General features: G+C 42.1%; 1 protein-coding gene across 1 annotated transcript in view; it reads left to right on the top strand.

The window, feature by feature from the left end:
• The window catches only part of LOC105668956 (GATA-binding factor C-like), a 181,596-nt gene continuing 163,940 nt past the window's right edge, over positions 1-17,656 (top strand). Inside the window, exon 1 of the mRNA XM_012361678.2 lies at positions 1-104. The gene's annotated coding sequence lies outside the window, so the exon portion shown is untranslated. The remainder of the gene's footprint in view (positions 105-17,656) is intronic.

The following is a 17,656-nucleotide window of genomic DNA, read 5'->3' as shown; positions in this document are numbered from 1 at the left end:
GTGAGTACAGCGACACCAGTTTCCATCCGGCTCCTAAATCTCACGTCAACTCTCCCGAATTCGGCGGAACTTCAAGATCGAATCCGATAGCGGCCGACATGTGTGTGAGTAAATAACATTATATTACACGTAGGATACGTATACGCGCGCGGACCGTCCGAACGTTCGTGTATACGTGTTAGTTAGGTGGACCGAGCGCAGATAGGACTATAAGGGGTGCCAGGATCTCGTCTCCGAGGTCTCTCGGAGAGGGATATTAAGGCCAAAGCTATCTGATGGTTTCCTTCTCCTCTCCCGTTTCCCCCGTTTTCCACCGCTCTCTCCCGGCGATTCCCGGCTTCGAGAGGGCGGTTTCGCGCGCGAGAGAGAAAGAGAGAGGTAAGGGACACAGGGGAGAAGACGGAGGAAGCCACGACCCGAAATTACTGCATCGATCCCCAGCAGACTCTCGTGCTCCACCTTAAGCGACAGTAGATGAAACCAATTTCGAGCTCTTAAGCCCGTCTTACGCGTCGCGATTCGACGGCTTTGCTGTTGTCTTCGGTCTTGCGACAAGGCGATCTCGAAGCTTTCGTAATTACAATGCAATCTCATGATTTTATTCGCGAGTAAAAATTCGGGTAAATATCGACAAATGCGAAATATTTTTTTTTCTTTCATTTATCGTCCTTTTTAATATTTGAATTATTTATACATTTCTTTTTTGTTTTCCCATGTTTTACATTTCTCGAAGATAATCGAGATCTAGATTACAAAACTTGTTCTTCTGTGTCGGAGAGCCTAAATACGTTGTTTCGCGTGGTTTTCCTTTTTCATTCGACTCGGTTCTTTCATGGGATAAGTTATCGTCGAAAGAGTTTCCGGATAAGGTACATACTTTACGAGGGATTACGTAGTTTATGACTTTCTTCGACGTTTTTGCTGCGCCTTTTCTCATCCGCGTGCTCATCTCTCGTGTCGTCCTTCGACCTCGTCTATGTTCTCGTGTTTTACGAGCATCTTCCCGCGCATTTTCCTTTTATTTTCGACCTTAGATTTAACAATGACCACCCTTTCCTGCGAAATCTTCTTTCTTTTTACTTCGTGTACGATTATAGCGTTGCCCCGCGATAAGATCTATTTCGATAGTTGTAAAAATAAAATCGAGAATCAGAATTGTGTTGAATAAGTTTTCATGTAAATAGGCGACATACGAGATATTTTGTATGCAAGTAATTAATCTTCATATTAAAAAATATATATGATTTATTTATACTTTGATATATGTGTGTGAAATTAAAAAAATTAGAATGTTGGAAATTAAACTTTTCAACAAAAACAGCTGCATAAACAGATATAGCACAACGGCTATAATTCAAAATTCATATTTCAACTTTAAAATTATATCATATAATTTAAATCAAATGTGTTAATATTATCTAAGCGCAAGTCTTCTAAAGTTCGTGATATATTATACTAACATTTGTCACTATGCTGTACGCGTAAAATCCTCGTGGAAGCCGGGATAATTAAAATAGATTATTTTATAGGAGAATACGGATTGCATACTAATGATTTTTGCATTATTTCGAGTTTTCTAATAAAAACAATAATAAACTTTTCAAATGTTGAACACAAAAGCATACAATTCTTTATATTGACTAACTTTATTTTGCTATATATTTAATCTTGCAATAAAATTCATTGCAAGACTAAGGACATAAAGATACATAAAGATTTTAAAAATAACTCAATATTTTTTGCACAATACTACCAAAATATGTGAGAGTGGATTCGAAGGATTACACAATCTACTCGCGTTCTCATTTTATCGCGCGATAACGACGCGCTACGCACGATAGAGAAATTTCGTCGAGCGACATTATCATAAATTGAATAGTAGCTTCCGACTTTTCACTCGCGCTTCTTGACATTGTTGGAGGCGACACAATCCGACTTTTGAATTAAAACGCCCATCGGGCGAATGTCTACCGTCGTGCAAGCGAGCGACTTTTGCAGCCCCTTCCTATCGCTCAAACTCTCAGCAAAAGATATAAAAATTTAATTCCTCGCGAAGAATGACGTGCCGCTGGCGCCGCGAGCTTCTTTCACAACGATCCTCCCCTTTCTTCCATCTTCACTCTCGCCATACTTTTCCTTGTCTTCTCTCTTTCCCGCGAAGAATCTCACTATCGTTCCCGGCCCCGTGTCCACCTATTTTTTAACTCCCCCGCGTCGGAAAAGTTTTTCCATTCTTCCAGTCGTTAGCAGGACCGTTTACGAAAATTTAACGTTTCGCTCAAGCGGCTCGAAAAAAATCTAATATGCGTGTGTTAAAAGATTTAATATATGTTTCGTATATTAGAAGATTTAATATGCCGATATAAAGCACGCCACATAAGCGGGAGCATCGAACAATTGAAAACTTGAGAAATTAGAATGTTAGAAATAAAATTTTTTCGAATTACACAAATAAATATATAATATTGTTCCCAAATTCTCTATGCGGATTTGATTTTTTGATATAGCATATTATTTTAAAAATCTTTGCTTTCAAAGTCTTTTTTAATCCACTGAATGTTTTGAATGGAACATAGAATTGACTGATAGTAAATATATATCTTTGTAGATTTCAAGCTCTATAAGCAGTTGCATTATTTACAAAGCTTATTAAATTAATTACTCGGACTATTAGAAGGCAATAACAGCTGCTGTTATTATGAAATACGTAATAGCGCGCAGAGCTTTTTGCACGATCTCACATAGCTCCCGCGGCTTTAATTGATTCATCTATCGCGATGTTCCCGCTGCTTCCGTTCGCGTTTTTACACTCGATAATTCAGCTCCCAGTCTTCACTTCTGCAACGTATGCTGTTGACTTTTGCGTGAATCAATAGTTTTGCGTTCTACACGCAGATAAGCGGGCAAAGAAGCCTTATACATTGGTGAAGACTTCAGTGGAGCCGTTTATCTTGTCTGGTAACGCCTCGTAAATGCAATTAATAGCGTTATCGATCAAGGATCAGCGATGACTACGACGTTACACAACAAGAAGTGTATTTCCTTTAGAAGCTTCATATGCACGGCGCATAATTAAGAAGTCAGATTCTATACTTGAATTAAAATTTTTCTACCGAGAAATATAATTAGTACAAAAAGGAAGTTCGTTATTATGCAGGATTTTCTTCTTCGTTGATTTAAAGAGCAAAACACAATTTTTTTTCGGATGAAGAAACGCGAGATCGGAACGGCTAGAGTCAATTCAATTCGATTCTTTCGAGATTCGATTTTTGGTCGAAACGAACCGGGCTTTTCCACGAACGAAGCGGCTTCGAGAAGTGGGGAAAGATGCTCCGGATGCGTTGCCCGCCAGTAGAGTTTTGTAAGGAACAGGCAATCTCTGTCTATGCTAGATAACGCCGCCGGGGAAGCCCGGGGGCGTAGCTTTTCATCTTACTAAATCACCCGCCCGCTCTCGCTCTCGCTCTCTATACTCGTCGGCATCCGGTCGGTGTATTACGAGGCTCAGACCTAAACAAGAATCGCGGCCCCCGCAGTTTGTCGCAGATACTTGGAAACATAGGTACGTATTATTACGTGGCGAAATGATCGAGCGGTTTGATAGAAACGCGGAAACTGTTGTCACGTCACGATCCTGTTCTTTTCTCTCTGATGATTAACTCCTCGCAATAGCACGGTAATCATATTTCTAAAGAAAATTGAGAAAAAATGATTATTAGCAAATATTTTTTCGTGATACTAATTATGTAAATAATTAATTAATCACGCGAGATGTAAAATGTTCCATAGAAGCCTTTGAAGTTAAATAAATGAAATGTGCTAGTTTCATATTATGTTGATTTGCAATATTCTTATGTCTTTTTTTATTAAAACAATATTATTGATTATTAATTATAATTAAAGAAAGAGTGATTTATATAAGAATAGAAATATTGTGTTGAAAATAAAATATGTTTATGCAAATATTGATTTATTTCGAAAAAATGAGTCTTTTAAATACGTGTTTATATAATACAGTTGATTTTTTGAAATAGATATTTGTCTAGTATGTTGTTTAAAGTGGTTTTATATCAGTGATATGTGAATTGAATAGAAAAAAGTAGAATATCAAACTGAAGGATTTTTCGGGCAAAAATTTCGTGCTTTCGACTTTCCTTCGCCGGTAATCCTATCGACCCATGTAATCTGTTCCTCGTTGCGCGAGGGAAAAGGGGAGTTTGCCCGCCGACTAGTGACATCACTGGGCCATACATCAAATCGTTATCAGCGCCGGTTTCTCCCTCCTTCGTTCGGAGGGGTGAAGTGGAGAGAGACAGTACGGAAAGAGATGGAAAAAGGGGGGAAGGAGATTGTAAAAAGATAGAAAAGAGATAGAAGCAGGGGGAGAAAGAGAGAGAGAGAGAAAGAGAGAAAGGAAAAATGATGGACGAGGGAAGAGAGGAACGAGGGAAAAGATGAGGCATGAGAGGAGGAGGTAGCGAGCGGAGAAAAAGAGAGAAAAACACATCAAGAAGCCCTTTTTTATCGCCTCGCGAACCCGCGAAAGTATCAAGGAACGATTATTTATCCCGGCGGTGTGCATGCTGCGCGTTATTTGCGTTGAGAGTTGATCTTTGCGCGTCGTAATGAATTTCGCACGCAAATGTGAGAAAGATTTCCAGGAAAATGCGTTTAGAAAAAAAACAACGGTTGAATAACAATTGTCCGTGTATGTTTCCTGATCGATCGAACAGTTTTGTTTTCCGAAAACCGTGTTACTCAGTCTCAGCTTTCGAGTTACGAAACACAGTCGACGGATGGTGCACAATCTTACGGAAAATACATAATTCCGAGCGATCGAGGGGCACACCTCGCACTCGTGGCGCGTCGTTCAGAGACTTGCAGCGGACAGGATCGTCACGGTCGGGAAGGAGGGAGGGAGAGAAGGAGGGATATAATTTTATTGCGGCAGATCGAATCGCGAACGCCGTCGTTGCATCCGCCCCTACGGGTGTCAATCCACTCCCGGGGCGAAAGTCGACGAGGCAGGACGACGAGGAGAACGTAACGGCGTGGGTGAAGAGGACGTAACGGCGCAGGAAGAGAGAACGAGGGAGAGAGGGACGGAACGGAAGCTGAAGGCGGGGGCGGTTGGTATCTGACGAGATAAGGGCGCAATCTCTGGCCCCTCTTCCCCCACTCCCCTTTCCCATGTCCCTCTCTGTCTCTCTCTCTCTCCTGTCCTTGATCGTCCTCGTTCTCCACATCTCTTCGGGGCGAGGGGAGGGGGTGGAAGAGCTTCCCTGTAGAAGGGGTTGAGAGCGAGATAGCACGGAGCGAGGGTGGCAGGGGTGAGGAACGAGAGAGAGAGAATGGTTGCCAGGCAACGATGAGAGGGGCGACCAGCAGTATAGATCGCTATCCGGCCACCTCCTCAGGGGCGGGTTGCGTGGGTGGAGGAGGAGGCAAAACCCCCCTCAGCAAGATGGCTTTATTACCCTCCGTCGAGGACTCGCCGATGTCGCTGCAGTAACTTGGTCCTCGCTCGAGGAAATGACGCCAGCGTTAGTCCTCCCTGTGTGCACAGCTCGTACATATACAGGCCGTACATATACCATTGCTGTGCACGCGTTACATGTTGTATATCCGCGTTGTTTCCTTCGCCTTGAAATCCTCCGGTTAATCCGCTCGAATCCGGCAACTCCTCTGCAACATCGCGGGGGTTGTCGGACAAGATTCGACGATCGCTAGAAATATTAGAATTAGAATGAGAATGTAATATCTGGTTAGTTGTGCGTAAAAGTTTCTAGATTCTGATATAGATAAAACTTTTATGCACCCCGGCGCGTTTTATATAGAGCTTTACGCGCTCGAGAAACCGAGATGTTTTTTCAACTCTAACAAACGCGTGCGCAACATTTTAAGTTTGGTGAAAGTGTCGTCGCAGAATTCGGTATCTTTCATAAATATCTCGCCGGCTGCAGTAAACAGACTGCCGCTTCCAGCAATAAATCGCGGTCGTGCGCGTCCACCGCATCTTCTCTCGCGCTTGTGAGTTTCATCGCGAGCATCGTGAAATTTCGCTTGTCGCTTCGCGGAACCCGCTCGCCTCGTCGTCGTTATTATTACACAAGTGGAAACAGTTTCGCGCGGGCGTCGGTGCAGGATGGTTACAACTTTAATAACTCTGCTCGACTTCTCTCGGCAGCAGCCAGCAACAACCGCGCCGAGTCGAGTCGAGTTGCGTCGCGTCGCCGGGCACCCGCGACGCTTTTCTCACGGCGACGAAATTCCGCCAAGGCGCGCACCAACTCTCTCTCGGCGAAGCACAACACCGGAGATGGAACCCCAGACGTAATTTCCGGTTTCGACGCGGCAGCCGCGCGTTAGCCGAACCAAAAGACGATCGCTCAGCGCAAGCGAGATAGCCCGAGATAACTCGCTCCCTTGCGGCTCTCTCTCTCTCTCTCTCTCTCTCTCTCTCTCTCTCTCTCTCTCTTTCGGTTTATCTCTTTGTTTCTCCTTCCGCCCTCGTAAGCACAAACACATCCGTCGTTCTTCTTCATAGCAATCGGCGACAACGCTATACAAGATGAATTTCACTGTCTTTCAAGAACTATTCGATAATATTCAGAACAGTTGCAGATAGAAATGCAATAACCATTTTAAAATAATAACAATGCCAAATACTAACAACGCGAATACTTTGTCTTTATTAATAATTTGGCAGGAGTTGAATTCCGATATGAATGTTATATTTTCTGCATTTTTAAAAAATATTTAATTACGTAGATTATAGCCTACGTGATATTTCTTTGAAACGATCTTAAGAAGCCCATTTCACTTGAAAGATCTGTGAATTACGGGAGAAGAGCGCCGGTATATCTCGCGGTAAAGATAGATTGCGAACCCCTAAATGATACGGCACACACAGTGAATACGTTTTTACTGTTGAACATCCGTGGAGCCTTCGACGTATCGTTCCAGCGAGTCGACCGCGGCCAACATCGCATCATGAATAATAAACGAAAGTATCTGTCGTGTATGATACATGATAACGATACTGCGCAAGTATATAGCATTTGGGCACGTAAATTCTTCGACCTTATTCGAAATTCTACTTTCTACTACTTATTATAAATACGACTGTGTAGAAGTTTTTAGTAAAGATATAATTAGATTGGTAGAAATTGGATTAGTCATATGTCTACTCTGCGACAAAATAATAATTTTAATAGAACGTATAATGTCGGCATACACGACCTATTAGAGCTGCAAAACGTGATTTTATGATGTTATGTGGAATTTTAACATAAAATATTTTTAGAGAAACATTATGCTGAACGTGATTTTTGCACATGCATAAAATTTAAACTTCCTTTATTTTTATTTTAGCGCGTCTCTCATATCGATTCGTGTACGCGCGACAAAGGACCGCGAGATAGAGAGCTCGTAAAAACAGACGGCGCTTTCGGAGTAGCTTCAGCCATCCAGCCTGCTGTTGCTGCCGGTGTTAGGTATATCGTGACGGTTCAAGCTCGTTCGTATAAAGCGCAGTTAAAGTTTTAAAGGGCAGTTAAATTTAAAGCGAGTTAAGCCTGAGCATTATAACGGCGCGTGCCAAGTAAGAGGGAAGGATCGCCAAGGGGTTGAAGCGGGAGATGATGGATGTTTAAATTTCGCATGTAACCCTTTTGTCGAGAAAGGCGGGCGAGAAGGGAGAGGGAATACAAGTTCGCTAAAAATGCCCGTCAATCGGTGGGCGGAGTGGGAAACATGTGACATTATCGAATTTTTTTCTATAAATTTTCGACACCCTATGTGAGAAAGCGCGATTCCGTAGACGATAAACACGCGGTCGTTTTGCTCGTCGTATTTGCCAGGCTGCGACAATCCTTCCTCTCCATCTCGTTATATCGTCTTGTTACGCAGGCGTCATTGCGAATTTTCACGACTCACCGTAATCTCGTTACGACGCAGTTATCGTTATTTCGTCACTTTGCGCGCTTTTATCTTCGGACATCGAACATCTTAAAGAAAACGCTCGGAGAAAAGTTTGATTCGTCGAATTTAATGCATCACTTTCAAGGAAGAAAAAGATTTATAAGTCATTTCAGATATAGATAATCTTAATAGAGAATATAATATACGATATCAATCAGAAATATAAAACGCAGTTATTATGTAGAGTTTTAAACAATTTAAATCATTTAATTTAAAAAAATTATTAAATAAATTTTGAGTAAACTATATAATATTGCACGAATAACTCTTTGATATTAATATTATATTTTTAAAAATTTCCGATAGAGTTGGGAGTTTTTAAGTAGAAAAATTACGCTGCTATTAGATTTTTATTTTTATATCCTCTGATTTTTTCATACAAGAAAGACGTTTGTGAAATAAAAAATGTTTCCATCGTTCGCGCCAAAAGTGCTTGCTCGCCTTTGCGGTCCATTGTTTTGCGCGCGCGCGAGCCAACTCGGCCATCGACAGAATTCTCATGGGTATCGAAGTACGTGTATACGATGTTACAGTTGTCACTGTCATAGTCGATTGGACCATTGAAATGGTAAAGAGGGGAGCTTCGCGCGCGCAGAGACAAGCGTCCCGCAGCTTCGGACAGGCACGCCCGCCGCCACGCGGAAGTAAACCCCCGCGCCGCGTCTTGTATCACGTATCCTCTCTTTTTTTTTCCATTCCCTCGATGTGACAATGCGACATCTCTCCTTCGAATGTTCTGCCTGCCGACATACACAATGCTCCCTAAGAAGCATTGTGCCTGGTTCTCACATTTATGCGTGGTTACATCGCATTACATAAGCTTCTGCAAATCTCTGACTTAATGTAAAAACAATCAGTTTCACATTTTGCTTCTTATAAGATATGCTGCATGATAACAAACATGTTTTTTTATAAGGAAATTACTTTTATGATTGAAAATTAAGTGGTCACAATTTCAAAAGTTTTTAATTTTTTTATCAAAAATCGTACTAATTACAGTTTGTCATGCATATCTTATTTTCATAAAAGAAATAATCTTGATTATTTTTGCATTAATAATAAATGACAAAAATAAAAGATTTAACAACAACAAAAAATTACATTTTGATTAACTTTTTCAAATTCTAAGAGAAAAAACACATTTATTCCTTTTTTTGCATTATATAATCTTTTATTAGACAGTTATTCTGAATTTTTTTTGTGCATTTATGGCTATGACGGGAAAATGTAATATTAAGTCATATGCTAAATCGATTTTTCAAAATAGGAGCAAAGAATACGCGTGCTAGCATTAAGAATTGCACCGCGTTTTTGAGCGATTGCCGTGAAACCGCCCTTTCTATCGTCCCTTTTTTCGCAACATATTGTTGTCGTTGTGAAACGACTCGTATACTTGGAATATTTCACACGCGCGCTACCCCCGTTTGGTCATCGCTCCCCTGTAAAATTTTTAAACTCCAGAAGGGTTGATGCCCACAGCTTGAGTTACTTATTTATTAACCCATCAATTTGTTAGAGCTATTGTGCGGCCGTCATGCTTCCCGTCGCTCTTTCTTGCGTATATGCGTGTTTGACATCGAAATTTCCTGCAAATTTCTTGATATATATCAATAATTTTGACATATCAATTTGATAATTTAACGAATAACGAATTTTCTATAATAATTATTTAATTCATAGAATAACGAATAATTGGAATAGTTTTGAGATAATTAGTTTTATACATACAAGACTAAGGATAATTGATTACAAAGTTTATTAATAAAATTATACAATGGTTTTGAGGCGTTTAGTAATTTGAAAGTGACAACTAATCGTGTGTGTGTGAAAGTGTCGTTTCTCTAATTAAATATATCACTCTGTCAGCATTTTTTACTCAAACGACGATCTCTACTTGCAAAAAAAGACTAATATTTTATTGTCTCTGCCAATCGTATACATACGCACGTATGGCAGAACGATTGACGAGTCTTTAGTTCATTATTTACTTAATGGAGCGAGAATGAAGTCGAAGCGATGCTCACTTCCCATGTCGGCGAACAAAAAGGAACGGTCTTGTCACCGTAGAGGGTACCCTGTTGCATTCGTGCACTATAAATTACTGTTGTACACGAATAAATCGGTGAATGACTGCCGCGTCGATTAACCGCGGTCGTGCCAACCGAACTGTGAGTAAAGTGCCAACAAACAGCGTCACGGCGCTCTCGCAGCCCTTGTCGCGACCACAAGAGAAGAGGACGATCTTGCGTGCGTTTCACGTTAACTCGAGTGCGCGCAGCCTCGATATCCGATTGTGAGCGTGAATAAATTCGAGGCGGCGTGTGTGAGCGCGCATTTAATTAAGACCACGATAAAAGACAGACATCCCTCCGCTGCTCGTCCCCGTAAAACTCGCACGTGAGACGTGAAATATTCCGCTTTCTGCAAAACTCAACGCACGAAAGATTGCGTGTGTGGGAAATTTATAAAAATTTATAACATTTAATTGAATAATAAATGCACATAATTTCGAATTTATGACTCACATTGTTACCGCATCTAGCTTATTATTCTAATTTCTATCATGAATATTTGTTATAAAACATTGGAGATGAAAATTATGTGTTAAAAGCAATCTGCCTCGGTTGTCAAATAAGGAAAATTAATGCGAATAAGTTTAGGAGTTACATCGAATTATATTATACAGATTCCGAGCGCGGAGGGACACAACTTCCCCACATTAAGTCTCACAGTAAACTCCGATGGCGGCGTCGGTGGGTGTGTTTGTTTTATGTCGGCAGATCAAATGGGATTTACGGAATTCGGTACTGCTCCCCGTACTATTAGCGTCGGCCTAACACTCCGTTCCCAGGGTATTTACGCGACGCGCCGTTAATGCGTCTAATGATGTTCTTTTTACATGCGCGCGCGTTACCTTAACGTCATCGATAATTTATGTCGCGGTGGCACGAACAGCCGCTCTTTTTATCTTTCGCAAGAGTCTGTCCGCCGGAAATTAATATTTTCGCCGACAATACTACATCGCGGCGTTAACGTCAAGATTACATTCAGATCGCATCGCTCGCCTCGATATCTCGCCGCTAATGCAATTTGCATCCCATTACTCGGGCGCGCTCTCGCGAAATCAAGACTGCCTCCTAATTATTTCTTCTTCCCTTTCGTCGGGCGGAAGCGCGTTTATTCGTTACAGTAATAACCACGTGTGTTATGATCGCAATAACCTGCCATTAACGTAAGCGACGACGAGAGTACCGGTTCGATCGACGACCATTGTGTCTGTCTCGATTTTTCGGCGATTGATTCGACGGACCGCAAATTTAATCGCCGAACAAATTAAGTCCGGCCGGTCATCGGTCGATGTCGGACAAGAGGCGTAGCAGGTGATACGTGGCGTTTCTTGAATATGCAATAAACTCGATCGATGTGCGCGTATGCGAGACTACAGGTGCTTTCACGAAAATCAATCTAGCCTTGTCCTTGCTGTAACAAACTTGATATCTTTTTTTTCTTCGTTTTAAATACAAAAAAACGATCTGCTTATAAATAATTTTTTACATTTGCCAAATGTAGAATTTTGTTGGTTAATATTAGTTTATATATTTTGAAACTATGAAATTCAAATATGGAAATTTATAATTTATGCTATAGATAGTTCTTTATGTGAAAAAATACATATATACATAAATGAGGAAAGTAGCAATGGTTTAGAAATTGTTTTTTCTTAAAAAAACTTGCGACGAAAATCGCAGAATTGCCATTTCGATCCTGCAAACGATCGACTCGTTGCGACGACGATCTCTGAGCGGGTAAGCTTACACTGGCCATGCGTCTTCTTCGTTCCTTTTTTTTCTCTTTATGCCGGAAACAGATGGACGCGCGAGTCCGAGATCATTAGGAAGAGATTAGAGGTCCGGAGCCAATTAAAATTTTCGTGCCGGCCAACCGACTCTCGATCCGGTGATATACCCGCTGTATACACACGTATCGTATCCGCGCGCGCGTGTAAGTACGTTAGCGTAATTACGGGATTGCCGTGAGGACGACACCGTCGATCACGTACGATAGTATCGATGTCGCTGGCCGAGGAATTACGATTTCTCATTTACCCCCGCACTTGAAAGCGGAAATACTCGACTTTCATGCCCCTCAGACACTTCCCTGTCCCTTTGCACGCGCGCATATATATTACTAATTAGCAGAAATTAATGCAATTGCATGATTTCAAACTAATTGTCAATGTCCTTCTTTCTACCTTTTTTTCTTGAACGTTGCTACCGAATCAGTGTGCTCAACTGTCGATACTACTTTATTCAAAAGAACTATTAAAAAATTAATTTTAAAATATTCTTATATCTTTCTGCATTTAAATTAATTCAACTTTATAGAAAAATCTTTGTCCATTATGTTAATTGAAACATATTCATTAATTAGAGTGTATTTGTATAATATAATATTCTCCTTATTAAAAGAATTGCTATATCCTTTCATATCTAAATTAATTGTAGCTTTACAGAAACATCTTTTCCTTCCACGTTAATTAAACATAAACATATTTGTGATATAATAATTAACCGAAACGATTTTCGCTATTTGAAGGCGTGCTGTCCGCGGCAGATCGCGCGGAGGCCACTTGTGAAGTATGGCGGACGTTAAAAGGGCGCTTAACTCGGGGGCTCGGTGGGATGCTGGTTATTTAATCTTTAATCCCAACACACTCCAGGGGTGACTCCGTCACCGATACCCCAGATTTGCGTGGCATCAGTGCCCACCCTATGAAATCATTTTCGGGGGTTGTTCCGCGCAGCGCGACCCCTGATCGATTCGTCGAGCGAGAAGTCCCGCACTCTCGCCGCTCTTTGTCTACTTCGATTTCATCTGGTCGTCGAAGAATCATCTATCTCGATATCATCTCGTCGTGTAATCTCTATATGTGCATTTAAAAGAAAGAAAATATCTCTCGCGTGCGTAACTTTATATCAATCAAATTCATTAGATTAGAATACGACATTAATTATTACATCTATTGCAATATATATTGATATTTGCATACTTATCGACTACTACTTGCAATACGTAGTCATTGAGTCGTGTGTTTCGCCGATTTCTACATGATCTAAATAATTCGATTAAGATAAAATTAATGTGACAGAGTGTAAAAAATGTAATATCTGTCGATCTTAACGGAACGACCGCGCACGAGTGATCAATCCGATCCAGTTACGCACGTTTCTTCGCCGCCGTTCGTGAACGCCGAGCTCCAACGTCTCGTAATTCTCGAACGTTTGCCGCATGACTTAACGGATCTCTCGCGGCCAGGCGCATTCGTTTGCGAATCGCGTTGCCCGATTAGTATACGAAACGATCTGCATATGCCGCATGAAGAAAGCGCGAAACTGGCCTTGGGGGCCGCAGTTGCATAGCCAAATAACAGCCTGCGCCGAACGGTTCTGCGGGGATATTATTAAAGCTGAGTTGCGACTCGCGCGAATGACACGAAGTCGAGATTTACGAGTATGTTCTCTTCCTCTTTCTCTCTCTCTGTGATTAGCTCTCTCCTCCTGCGGAAGATTTACGTTCGCGCGTAATCGCATCTAGTTCTACATACGTATCGTTGATTTTTATTTCGCGATTCGATCATCTCGAATGAGCCGAGTGAGCAGTTCGTTAGAAATTCTGATCAGAGAAATCACGCGATTATGCGAATCCGTTAATTAAGGGCCGCGCTGCGTGCGTTACGCGCCTAACGACTTTGTGTTTATTTGAGGAACGAGATAGCCATCGCGCGGCGAATGCATAAGCTATGAAGATGACGATGGAAATTGAAAGAATCCTTTATTATTATTGTAATTTCGGAAGCGCGCGCGAGCGCTCTCTTCCCACGTGGAGGAACTTTTCACCGACGCCGCGAGTAATTCGCGTTCGTTAATTGGAATGACGTAATGCCGCGCGATGTGCATGTGAGAAAATGAAAGTGTTTTTTTTTTCTTTTTTTGTTTTTATTGTTCGTTACGCGAACCACCTGCATTTTCTGTTTTTCGCAATCTAGCATCGTAACGGGAGAACTTTGCAGACATCCTCTAGAATATCTGGAATAATAGCGAAAGGATTAAGATTTCTATTTATGATTAATGCTAATATTTCTCCTGCATCGACAGTTATACTAAAGTTTCTCATTTGTACAACGCTATATAATTATTTTGAGAGTTTCCTCGAATCATCGGGCTTATCTCTCGCGTCGGCGTGGGAGTCCCGCGATTCCTGAAGGCGTCCGAGCGCCGCGATCAATACGCTTACAGGATAATAAGTATAATCGGATGTCTGATGGCTCGCGTAACGAAAGACGGGTAACATATTGTTCTGTTAGGGATCCCCGGTGTCAGTGAGAAGAGGAGGACTCGGTGTAACTGGGGTTGATCGGCCCCGGTTTTCTCCGGGACCCCCCATGGGAACATTTCACACCGGTAACCGCCGCGAGGCCCCCCTCCATCGCCCCCGCCTCGCCCCTCGCTGCCCCGGCGCGCGGTGCGTACTCACCCTTCGTAATTTTGGTTACGCAAAGTCGATTTAGTCGGGGATGGTTTACTCGCTGATTTATAACGTATGGAGCCGCGTGCTCGCGCGCGCGCTCCAAGTCGCACCCGGAGAGAATCGTCTTTATCGTTTTCTTCCTATCGTTCTCTCGCGAGTAAACTCTCTCGAGGGTCCACCGATATAGAAGGATGCTTATCGCGATGCATGAATTATACTATGAACCACTCGGTATGGAAATAACACCACTAGCCGATAGTTTTTTTATCTTGTTTTTTTTTCTTCTTTTTATTTATACGCCTCGCACGAGAGAGTGTTTAAAGTCGCGAGGTAGACTAATCGTGTAGGCAGGCTCGGCGGCCTCGCCGAGGTATTGTGCGGGTCACGATATTGCAACGTTGCGAGTTATCTGCGCCCAACGACACGTATATACACGCGATTCGACGCATTAATAAACGTCTCAGGCTAATAACAGGCGAGAGAGCGGGTTGATTTATTTCGGAGTCCGCGATTTTATTTCACCCCTCCGGCCGGTCAGCGCGCGGCAAATCCGAAACGGAACTTTCAATCGCGGGAGCCTCGAAAGCTCGCTTTCCCCCGCGAGAGCTTTCGGTTTGAGCCCGCAGTTCCTAGCTGGCTAGGTGTCGCGCGTGAATCCTCCGCACGCGGAAACTAATCTTTTCCACCGACGGAGCAACATTTACACCAGCCACACGCGTTCCCCGGGGGCTGAGTGTTGTCGGTGCGTTTATTAATTAAAGGTTGCACGGCGGGGAGGGAAAAACGGGAACGAGAGAAGGCGCGAGTCTCTTCGTCGTCTCCGTCGTTTCTGGATAGAGGACAGTCACTTCTATTCTCTCTCCTTCTCGTGTCCCCCCTTCGCGTCTTCCCTTCGCTCCCTCTTGGAGGCACGGCACGTCCTTCGGGCCGAGATGAAGATACCTAGAGGTGGGCGGACTCCTCCGTACATAAATCGTTGGTCTAGCGAGCGGCCGAGGTGCTAGGTGAACGCACTGCACTGCTCGCCCGCTCGCTCGTGTGTGTATGTGTGTGCGGCTGCGGCCGCATTGTTAAACATTGCACCTACGAGATGTATCTGCCCGGCGGCGCCTTCCACCCTCACCTGACGCGACGCTATGCACTCGCGCGACTACCTTCGCGGTTACCGACCGCCTGATTTTCTTCCGAGCGGCAAGAAAAGAGACAGAGAGAGAGAGAGAGAGAGAGAGAGAGAGAGAGAGAGAGAGAGAGAGAGAGAGAGAGAATAGTGCCTCCAGGTCGTGCCAACATATTATGCGAAGTATTCCAAGTTTGTCTCGTATTGTATATGTTACAGAGATCTCAGATTACGTTTTGGTGCTCACTTATGGTGAAAACAATTTCGCTTATCAAAGTATTGTAATTCGAAAAAAGAATACATAAGAGATTCTTAGGAAATTAATTAAATGATACATTAATGTAAACATTTTATTTCTAAAAGATTGACGTCAGAGATGGTGTCTGACAAATTGTTGAAATGCATCTACAAAATATGCAGAATGTGCCAAAATTCACGGATGAGACACTCTGTCATTATAGTTGATCGAGACTTTCGTACAGTTTTACAGAGCATTGGTACTGAAGCGCGACTTGTTAAGTTTCGCAACGTCACCGGTTTATGGTAGGTTTGATTTTAGCGCCCTATCCGAAATTATCCCACAGAGATCGGCACGTGCCGGTTGCGCACCCCCCCCCCCCCCTTTGACAACGACGTACATAAAAGTCGGGGTGTCACGATCCACACCTCCCTTTCTCTCGGTAACCGGCTACTGGATTCACGGGATGAATTGATGCTAAGTCACCGACGTCAACGGGGAATTAACCTTCTCGAGTATTTGCTTAGGGTGCAGCGTTTGTTTCTTTAGGATCAGTGGCGATTTGTTCGCTACCAAGGACTGTGTCTGTTTGGAAACCTTTCGTCGCCACTGATGAAGTTAAATATAGGCATCCGCGATTGCATTCACCGAACAAATATGTATTATATATCAGATATGTTTAGCTTAACGATGTAAAAAATTAATATTTTTGACCATAATTTCGAATTTTAAATATTAGATTTAATGAGATTATTTAGTTTGTCTTTATAATTTCTTCTGAGATTGAAATGTATGTTATATATATTATTTTCCTTATAAATTTATTTAGCTAAATATATAAAATTAGTTTTGTTTCGAACATAAGATTAAAAGGATTTACTTTTTGAATATCGGGAAAATGCGATTTTAAACTACAGATCTGCCATAATGTATATCGTACACTTGAGCACGAAGAGACGAAGTTTCCCATGAATCTATCAGCGCTTTCTAGCGTAATTCCGCGATTTAAACACCAAGTTTGTCTCCGCGTTCGGACGCGAGGATGGCGGCACACGGGTTCCCATATCAGGCATGCAAAGCTTGATGTATCGATGCCTTTATGACGACGGCACGAGGACGCCGAATATACAGACCGCCTACCCCTCGAGAAAGGCGAGCGTCGTCTCTCGATGCTGCGAAGTCACCCTCCTAATGGGCGGATTAGTTTCTGATAGCGAACTAACTGAAGCCACGTTGCGCAAGAGAGGTGCATTCATGACGGATTTATTCTTTCCCCTCGCGCTAGTGTGTTATTAATTATTCATCTCTGTGTTGCTCTTTGTCAATGCTATTAGGATACGACGAATCCATCTTGGCGATTGACATTTTTTGCAAAGCAAAAAAATTTATGTTATTATATTTGCCATAGCGAATATTTTTGGAGTCATATATGACTCTATGCTGGTAATTTCGTTCATTGTTAATTAAGTATTTTCTATTAATTAAAAATATAGAAATATTTGATTGAAGCAAAAGCTCTTTATGATATACAATCATTAAATTATATATAAGCCGAATAAACCAAAAATATTTATTAATATACAAAGTTCAGATTAATTTCTGATTATATTAAGAATTAATTATAACTGTCAATTACAGTTGAATTTTATTTATCTACATTATAGTTTAATGATTGTCTGAAACTATTTGTTTTTCGATTCTCCGAATTCTGCTTTATGATCTAACTCGGCCGTTCCTCGGACCGTCTGATCAGTTCTTCGACTAATAGTTCAAGACGTTGACCGTGTCGA

The sequence above is a fragment of the Linepithema humile genome, chromosome 1, assembly GCF_040581485.1.
Source record: "Linepithema humile isolate Giens D197 chromosome 1, Lhum_UNIL_v1.0, whole genome shotgun sequence".
NCBI classification, from domain to species: domain Eukaryota; kingdom Metazoa; phylum Arthropoda; class Insecta; order Hymenoptera; family Formicidae; genus Linepithema; species Linepithema humile.
This window is presented reverse-complemented; position numbering and strand designations above follow the sequence as displayed.